An 8986-nucleotide genomic window follows, 5' to 3' on the forward strand; every position below is an offset into this window, starting at 1 on the left:
CACAGTAGTATCAAGCACAAAAGTAGTTTCATCATAAGCATCATGCATAGCAGAAGTGGCATCATCAATAACATGCGACCTATCAGAATCAATAGCATGTGTAGGTGTCGCAAGTTTACTCAAAACAGAAGGTGAATCAAGTGCAGAGCTAGATGGCAGTTCCTTACCTCCCCTCGTAGTTGAGGGGAAAATCTTGGTTCTTTTATCTTTCGAGTTCTTCATAGTGATCAAAAGATATAAATCTCAAATGACTCAAAGAATAGAGCTATGCTCCCCGACAACGGCGCCAGAAAATAGTCTTGATAACTCACAAGTATAGGGGATCGCAACAGTTTTCGAGGGTAAAGTATTCAACCCAAATTTATTGGTTCGACACAAGGGGAGCCAAAGAATGTTCTCAAGTATTAGCAGCTGAGTTGTCAATTCAACCACACCTAGAAACTTAATATCGGTAGCACGGTATTTAGTAGCAAAGTAATATGATAGTAGTAGTAACGGTAGCAAAAGTAATATTTTTGGTTTTATAGTAATTGTAACAGTAGCAACGGAAAAGTAAATAAGCGAAGAACAATATATGAAAAGCTCGTAGGCAATGGATCGGTGATGGAGAATTATGTCGGATGCGATCGATCATGCAACAGTTATAACATAGGGTGACACATAACTAGCTCTAGTTCATCAATATAATGTAGTCATGTATTCCGAATATAGTCATATGTGCTTATGGAAAAGAACTTGCATGACATCTTTTGTCCTACCCTCCCGTGGCAGCGGCGTCCTATTGGAAACTAAGGGATATTAAGGCCTCCTTTTAATAGAGTACCGGACCAAAGCATTAACACATAGTGAATACATGAACTCCTCAAACTACGGTCATCACCGGTAATCGTCCCGATTATTGTCACTTCGGGTTAACGGATCATAACACATAATAGCTGACTGTAGACTTGCAAGATAGGATCAAGAACTCACATATATTCATGAAGATATAATAGGTTCAGATCTGAAATCATGGCACTCGGGCCCCAGTGACAAGCATTAAGCATAGCAAAGTCATATCAACATCAATCTTAGAACATAGTGGATACTAGGGATCAAACCCTAACAAAATTAACTTGATTACATGATAAATCTCATCCAACCCATCACCGTCCAGCAAGCCTACGATGGAATTACTCATGCACGGCGGTGAGCATCATTAAATTGGTGATGGAGAAAGGTTGATGATGACGATGGCGACGGATTCCCCTCTCCGGGGCCCCGAACGGACTCCAGATCAGCCCTCCCGAGAGAGTTTAGGGCCTTGCGGCGGCTCCGTATTGTAAAACGTGATGAATCCTTCTCTCTGATTTTTTTTCTCCCCGAACACGAATATATGGAGTTGGAGTTGAGGTCGGTGGAGTGACAGGGGGCCCACGAGCCAGGGGGCGCGCCCCCCACCCTCGTGGACAGGGTGTGGGCCCTTGACGTGGATTCTTCTTCTAGTATTTTTTATATATTTCAAAAATAATCTGCGTTGATTTTCAGGTTATTCTGAGAACTTTTATTTCTGCACAAAAATAACACCATGGCAATTCTACTGAAACAATGTCAGTCCGGGTTAGTTCCATTCAAATCATGCAAGTTAGAGTTCAAAACAAATGCAAAAGTGTTTGGAAAAGTAGATACGACGGAGACGTATCAGTACACGTCCCATCAGTACCCCCATTCCTCGCCAGGAGTGGGCAGAGGTCCTCAGTGTCGTATTTGCACCAGAGGCCGGACACGCCGTACTTGCACCGGACGCCCGACGCGCCGTTCGCATGGGTGCCACCGTTCACCTTGACCGTGGCCCACTGGATGCCAACGTGCTGGTCCGTAGGCACGACCGCCTCCTTGGCCCAGGTGTCCACCTGGGCGCAGTAGAGAAACATGGTCGTCGCATCCTCGAGCTAGTGATCTCCGATGAAATAGCCAACTTGGAGCTCGAGATCGCGCTCCAGATGTACCGTGAGCGTGTCGATCGCTTGGACGAACGCCTGCACGAGTTCAGGCAGAGCCAAGAGCTACCGTAGGCAAGGGCTCCTAGTCATGGTCTCATGGATGCGTTTAATTTTGTTGAATCGTTTCGACGTGGATAGTTATGTATTCACAGCCATCATAGTATTGCTCTGTTTATTTCTCTGTTTCATTGTGTGTACTCTATTTTCCGTTCTTATATGTTATGTTTCAATGTGTGTATATACACTTTCCATTCTGTATATGTGAATGATAACAGCTAGATTCATATTAATATACAAAAACAGATAGAAAATAGAATTTATAATATATATATAGTGTTACTATTCATCACTCAGGGTGCAAAATAAGTTATTCTTTATCCGAGGTAATCTTACAATCGCTTTCTAAATAAATTTCGTTTAGAATATAAATAGTTACATGCATATTGTTCCAATATGTAAAATTTTGTATTAAAAAACAAAAATGTAGGTTGTAAAACCAGAAAAATCACATTTTATGTATGTTTTACACTATGTTTTTACATTCGTAATTTTACGTAACATAGAATATTTTTTACTGCGAGTACATATTTTCTTAAGTTCTCTTTTTATGTATGAAATAAGACATAATTTACGAAATGTAAAAATACGGTCCATTCATGTCAAAATAGAGAGGGGGTAAATAATAAATATTCCTCACCCAGGGTGACGAATTCTGATAATATTATCAGAATAGTTATTCTGATAACACTTCGGCACTGCACGCTCAACGCAAGTGCACGTCATTGTTTGAACCAAGTGTGCTCCAGTACTGAGGCGAGTGAACTTCCCGTGGTAAAAAACTGCACGCAGTGTTTTTTCTGTTACTGTTTTCGCTCTAGTTTATTAACCGTTTGTCGGAACGAGACGTGTAATATATTGTTGAAAAGCTATGAATTAGGCGCAACTTCGCCATGTTAAACACTTTTCAAGATTCCTCACGGTTTAAGAGCAGTTTTGAAAATGGTGCGGCCCACAACGAGTGGCAGCGAGCGTATTTCACATTTTTTTTCAAAACCGATCTTCGGAATGAAGCAAATGATACACTGTTGGATAGATATCGTCGAGGCGCATCTTTTTCATATCTATTTGTTTCTCTAATTCGTTACGGTTTAAGAGTAGTTTCAAATTTACCAAATCGCAGAATTCTGTTTTTCAATTTTTTTCAAATTTTCGGTACTGTTTTCGCTCTAGTTTTTTAACTGTTTATCGAAACTAGGTGTGTAATATGTCGTTGGAAATCTATGGACAAGGCGCAACTTTCACATGTAGAAATGGTTTCGAGATTCCTTACAGTTTTAAGTTAATTTCGAAAATCGTGTGGCAGATGACAAGTGGCAGCGGCCTTTTTTCGCGAAATTTTTACAAACCGGTCGTCAAAATGATTTAAATGGTATGCCGTTGGAAATATATCGACGAGACACAACTTTTTCATGTAGAACACTCTCTCTAATTCTTTACGGTTTAAGATAAATTTTAAATTTACTGAAATGCGGATACTCTGTTTTTCGCAACACCCAAATCGACGTGCGTACTTCATCGGACTGAAAAGCGCACTGCATCGGATGAAAAACCGCACTGCATCAGACGGGTAAAAGAACTACATGGTTTCTTTTTTTTGACTCAAATTTTTGAAAACGAGGAAGAAAACTCCACTGCTTTTAGACTGAAAACCGTACTGCATCAGACGGACTAGCGGACTGTGTGATTTCTTTTTTGTGGGACGTAAATTTATAAAGACAAGAAAGAAAACCGTACTGCTTTTAAACTAAAAACCGCACTACATCAAACAGGCAAACGAACTTCATGATTTTTTTTATTTAATACATATTTTGATAATGAACTTTGAAAAATGTACTTCTTCGGTTCATTGAGCGCACTGCTTTTACAAAGAAAAGATTTTACAAACTGAATAATCCACATAAATAGTCTTTTTTTCTATCTCCACAGTACAATCACACACAAAATACAACCCTGCTGCACTTTTTATAAAATGCATTGAACCACACACATTAACATAGGGAGAATGCAAATGCTTTTAGCCGCTGAACCACACGCACTCGCCGGACGTACTGCACGCACACGTTGCTTCAACTGCACGAAGGCGTTGCCAATGCACTGTACCAGCAAGCGAGCTGCAAAGCAAACTTCAGTGAGCTACAAAACAAACTTTAGTGAGCTGTAGAGAGGGGACCCTCGCCCTGGGCAACCGGAGCCATCGCCATCCTGGACCCATCCGTCCACTCCGGCGCCATTGAGGAGCCCACGGCCTGATCACGGCAAGGAGCTCGAACGGAGTAGGAGGGGGTTGATTGGCGACAAACTGCTAACCGCACTTCTTACATCGGCACCGCCACCGGACTGCATGAATGCGTGCACCGCACTGCACGACACATGCCGGAGACTGCGAGGGCTCGCCCTCAACGAACTGCATCAACGCACTGGAAAATGTACAAAATGAAAGCTTCTGAACTGTACTGCGCTACTCATCAGTTTTTCTGAAAACACTATAAATTATTCTGAACACCAAAAAATTCTGGGACAGGATGCGCACGGCGTCGCACTTCCGTACTGCATGCAGTTGGTGGCTGAGACCTTGCCGGAATACGAGGAAAGGGGGTCGGCAGAGAGGTTGGGGAGAAGGTCACCTGAATGAGAAGGAGGCGGAGGGGGTCAGATTTGCGGTGGAGGAAGGAGTCCGGCTGCACACGCGCAGGTGGGGATCCGGCCGCCGGCGCGTGGTGATAGAGCTTGTCGTATCCGATGCATATAAGACAACATGGGTGCTAGCAGGGACAAACCGCATGGGTGTGCGCAACCGAACTGCAAGAACCAAGCGAGGGAGGTGAGGAGTGGCGGTGCTCTCGCTTCTCTCCTAGCTGGCGTGCTGCTCACTCCCCAGGTGCTGCAGGTGAGGAAGGCTAGCGGCTTAGAGCCTCTGCCTCCTCTGTGTCCCTAGGTGCGGCGCAGGTAGACCTCCATCCGGGAGAGGCGGCACCCGAGGGACGCAGAAGTGGTGCGGGCCGGAGCCAGCGACCCGCCATGCGGCCTGCGAGGAAGTAGATGACCGGGGAGGTGCCGGTGTGGCACGGTGGGCTGGCGGCGGCCAAGATCCGAAGGTCTGTGGCGGCGGCGCGTGTGTCGGGGGACGGCGGCTGGACGGAGGTGGTGCAGGCCAGCGCGAGGGAGGTAGGTCGCGAGGCGGGTCGGGGGAGGCCCGGATCCCGTGGCCGGCTCACGGGAGGAGGATGCCGGGGTGGTAGGCTCCCGGCGACACATCCGGGCTAGTAACTGCTCCTATCGCGCATCCGGGCGACGGATCTGGGGCGTGGGGGTGAGGGATGGGGGGATGGCCAGCAGCGCGCTGGGGTTGGTGGTGCGGGGAGCTGGCTGGGGGGAAGAATGGTGGTGGAGGCGGAGGGGATCGAGGGGACAGGGGAGGAAGAGATGTAGAGGCAAGTGCGTGCGTGGGTGGGTGGGCTGAGGTTAGGAGGTGTTATCAAAATAAGTGGTTTTTGTTATCTCTCCCTGATAATAAAGCACGGATTAGGTCTCCGGGTTCACCGTCGCGGCGTTTTTATAAAAAAAAGTCCCTTTGCTTTCCGAAAATAGAACCGGCAGTCCTTTCGTTAGTGAATCTGGAAAAACGCTTCGGTTTTACAAAAAAGACCCTACGTTTGTTCAATATTCAGTCTGCGGTCCCTGATTCATCTTATCCAAAACTCCTCCCTTTCCAGCGACGGCAGCGACGGCGGAGCACGAGCACGTGAGGGGCGGCGCCTTCCTCCCTTTCCAGCGACGGCAGCGACGGCGGAGCACGAGCAGGTGAGGGGCGGCGCCTTCGTCGGACGGCTAGCCGCGGCGGAGGAGAAGCCGGACGCCATGGGTGCGGCTACAGACGAGGCGGAGGAGAAGGCGGACGCCGTGGGCGTTCATGGAGGATGGTACGCCGGCCGCCGGCGCCGGTTGCCAGTCCTCTCTGGCCTCCTCCGTGGTATCCTTCTCAACCTCCGTTGCTCCTATCGTGATTTGGATGGAAAATTGGAGGCCGGCCGTGTCCTTCTCCAACACAAATTGATGTAGTGCCCAACCCGGATTTGATTGGCTGCTACAAGAAGCAAGGGTCCTCGGCCGGAATCTCCATCAGGTTTTTCCCTTCGACCATAATCTCCATCATCCTGTCGAAATTGCAATTTTTGAACAAACATCCAATGTCGCCGCCAAGTTCGCCGGAGGAAGAAGCGCCGAGTTCGCCGGAGGAACAAAAACGCCCGCCGAGTCCTGTGGTGACTACACGAGAGGTATGTATCCCCTCGAAGCTACGCCACGGCGCGGTAGAGCCTGAAGTTCGTCAAAACTTGGCCTGACCGTCACTGACGCCACCTTGCTGCCGCTGTTGCTGGAGATGAGCTGAATAGCAAGCTTTGGTTGCCTCTTTGCTTCCACGTCACTGCTCTTCGACTCTCTGTAATTGTAAAACACCTAATCCGATTCTTCAGCACTTGATACTGGTGTCATGGTATTCTTCCCTTACTGTTGCGAGACTTGGTTTCAGTTAGTAATCTTGAGATCAACGCGTACTCATGGATTGCTTAGATGGAGGACCACTGTTGGTTTTGTACTTAGATGCGATTGTGAATCATGCACGGTTCAATTCATTTTCATGTGGTATTTTTCCTAAATTTGTGCCTGCCTGAACATTATTACTCTTAAACTATGAACAACGATTTTTACAACTGTAGGAAAATTACTTTGCCGCATCACAAGAAAAACAGTTTGAAACAGAGAACTGTACTGAACCTTCTAATTATCGTATGAACTTGCTTCACTTAATTTGAACTGCATACATAGGCTACTTTGCTCATGCATGCATCGATACTATTGTGTATAAATCATGCTTATGTATCTCAGTATTTGTGTGTCTAAGATGACGATCTCAAAGACCATATTTTTTCATGCTTTTATGATGTTAAAATGTTTTTGACTCCCCTGTTGTAGTTATTATTTCTGTCCCCTTGCTTGATTATGTTTTTTCTTAAGTTAACAATTAGCTTTGAAGAATATAGATATGCTAGTTGCACCTAGGTTATTATTTTTCTTCAGTTAAGAATTAGCTTTGCAGAATAGATATGCTAGCTGCACCTAGCAAAACAGGATTAGGATGTGTAAACAGGATTAGAAATATCTAGAACTGAAGGACTTCAGTTGGTGTTTGTTAGCTAGATGGAATTAGATTTGTGGAGATATCAGTTTATGGGTGGCTATTTGATTGGTGAATTCACCTGCTATATGAGCACTATTTTTAATAAATAGTGTGCACCTAGAGAAGTATATGCACATGTTTGATGATAAATGATTCATAGAAAGGATTGTGTAAAAAAATTGCTATTTTTAATTTCTTGAGAACTAGCGTATATTTTTTCCACTACATTAGACTTCAGACTTTTCTTGGATTTGCTTTCTGCATCAATGTTTTCAGTGACGTCCTTCTTCCGCAATGCTGCTGCATGACAGGATTCACAGTGACATGGCCGCAACCAGCGAGGACACGAGCTCACGAGGATTGTTGCTGCTTCGGAGGACATGGGAGCTGCCATAGCCAGCGAGTACGTGAGCGCATGCAGTCAGCGTCGCTTTAGAGGATGCGAGAGCCATCTCAGCTTGAGAGGATGCGCATACCATCTCCAGGTATATAGCAGTAACATCTCTCCCTAACTCCACTCCGATATGTAGCATTTTTTTCTCTCCTATTATGAGACTGCAGTGTATGCAACAAGTGTTCTTGTAAATGTCTGAGCATAAAGACTGCTCATGGGTGATGCTTCTGTGACCAAACCTCTATGTATGTCCTTTGCGGCCTTTCCTATAAATAAGTATATGTCATCGCCATAGTAATTGTGTACTTCTCTATTAGAAAATCACAAGATAGTTTCAGTGTTGTTGTTCTCAATCATGTTACCCTTAAGTGCAAGACATCAATGTGCTCTTAAGAGAAAGGGAATTTTTGGCAGGAAAGGTAAGAAATTCGAAGCAAGCTCATGCAGGTACATTTTCTTTTGGTTTAGTTAATGAATGCTTTGGTATAGGTCTAATCGCTCCTTCCTGGAGATGATTCTGTCTTATTTCTTTTGTGGGGACTTACTTTGGTTTCTTTAATTAGGATATCTTCACCTGGTATTTTTTGTTTTTATTAATGAATATAGATTAGTTGCATTGTTTTGACTCACCTAAGCTAGCCGTATAGTTAGAAATTTAGCGTGCACACAAGGCGATCTGGTTGAGTTTTACTAGCTAACTGTATCATTGTTGTTTGCATGCTGAAAAGGTTATGGGTATGTACGGAAACTAAATGATGCTCTGTTCATCTGTTGTTGTCGTTGTTTCCACTAGATGATGCTTTGTTCATCTGTTGTCGTTGTTTCCTCCCCGTGAAGGCCTCCCAAATGTCATCTCCTTCCCTTCTCTTGATGCTCGCTGAAATTGCTCCTGCTGCTACCTTTGCATGGTAAGGTGTCTCTACCTATAATAAATTCAGTATCGGACTACATGTTGTTTATGTATGTCTTTATGTGGGATATATGTATGTCAGTATACAAATATTGTTTGACACCATCTTTTAACCGATTCAGGTGTTCATTCAATCTGAATCGTGTTGTTTTATTTAGCCTATGCCAGCCTATGATTTCCTGTGCAGCAAACTGTAAATAATTATCCTTAACTGATGTCTTTGATCCTGCAGTTGGGTAATGCACTTGGGATCAATTTTTTCTAATAATTATTAAAATTATGTCTAACTTGGATATGCCTCTTACAGCTAGGTAATAAATTAATGCAACTGAATTCATTTATAGATTAATATTGTTATAGCTTACCTATTTAGTACGTACTCCGACAATTGAGATCGGGATCCCTTTTTGGTAATTGATAATCACTTTGGAAAATAAGTGGGGATATTGTCACTTAAAAGA

At 44.5% G+C, this 8986-nt stretch overlaps 1 long non-coding RNA gene across 1 annotated transcript; it reads right to left on the reverse strand.

Annotated features, from left to right (window-relative positions):
- Positions 1-3848: 3848 nt before the first annotated feature.
- Positions 3849-5630, reverse strand: LOC123085599 (uncharacterized). Its single transcript, XR_006439835.1, has 2 exons — positions 4667-5630; positions 3849-4459 (listed from the first exon to the last, which is right to left on the reverse strand). It is a non-coding gene; the product is annotated as an uncharacterized lncRNA (long non-coding RNA).
- Positions 5631-8986: the final 3356 nt, after the last annotated feature.

This window comes from Triticum aestivum, chromosome 4A (genome assembly GCF_018294505.1).
Source record: "Triticum aestivum cultivar Chinese Spring chromosome 4A, IWGSC CS RefSeq v2.1, whole genome shotgun sequence".
Taxonomy (NCBI): Eukaryota; Viridiplantae; Streptophyta; class Magnoliopsida; order Poales; family Poaceae; genus Triticum; species Triticum aestivum.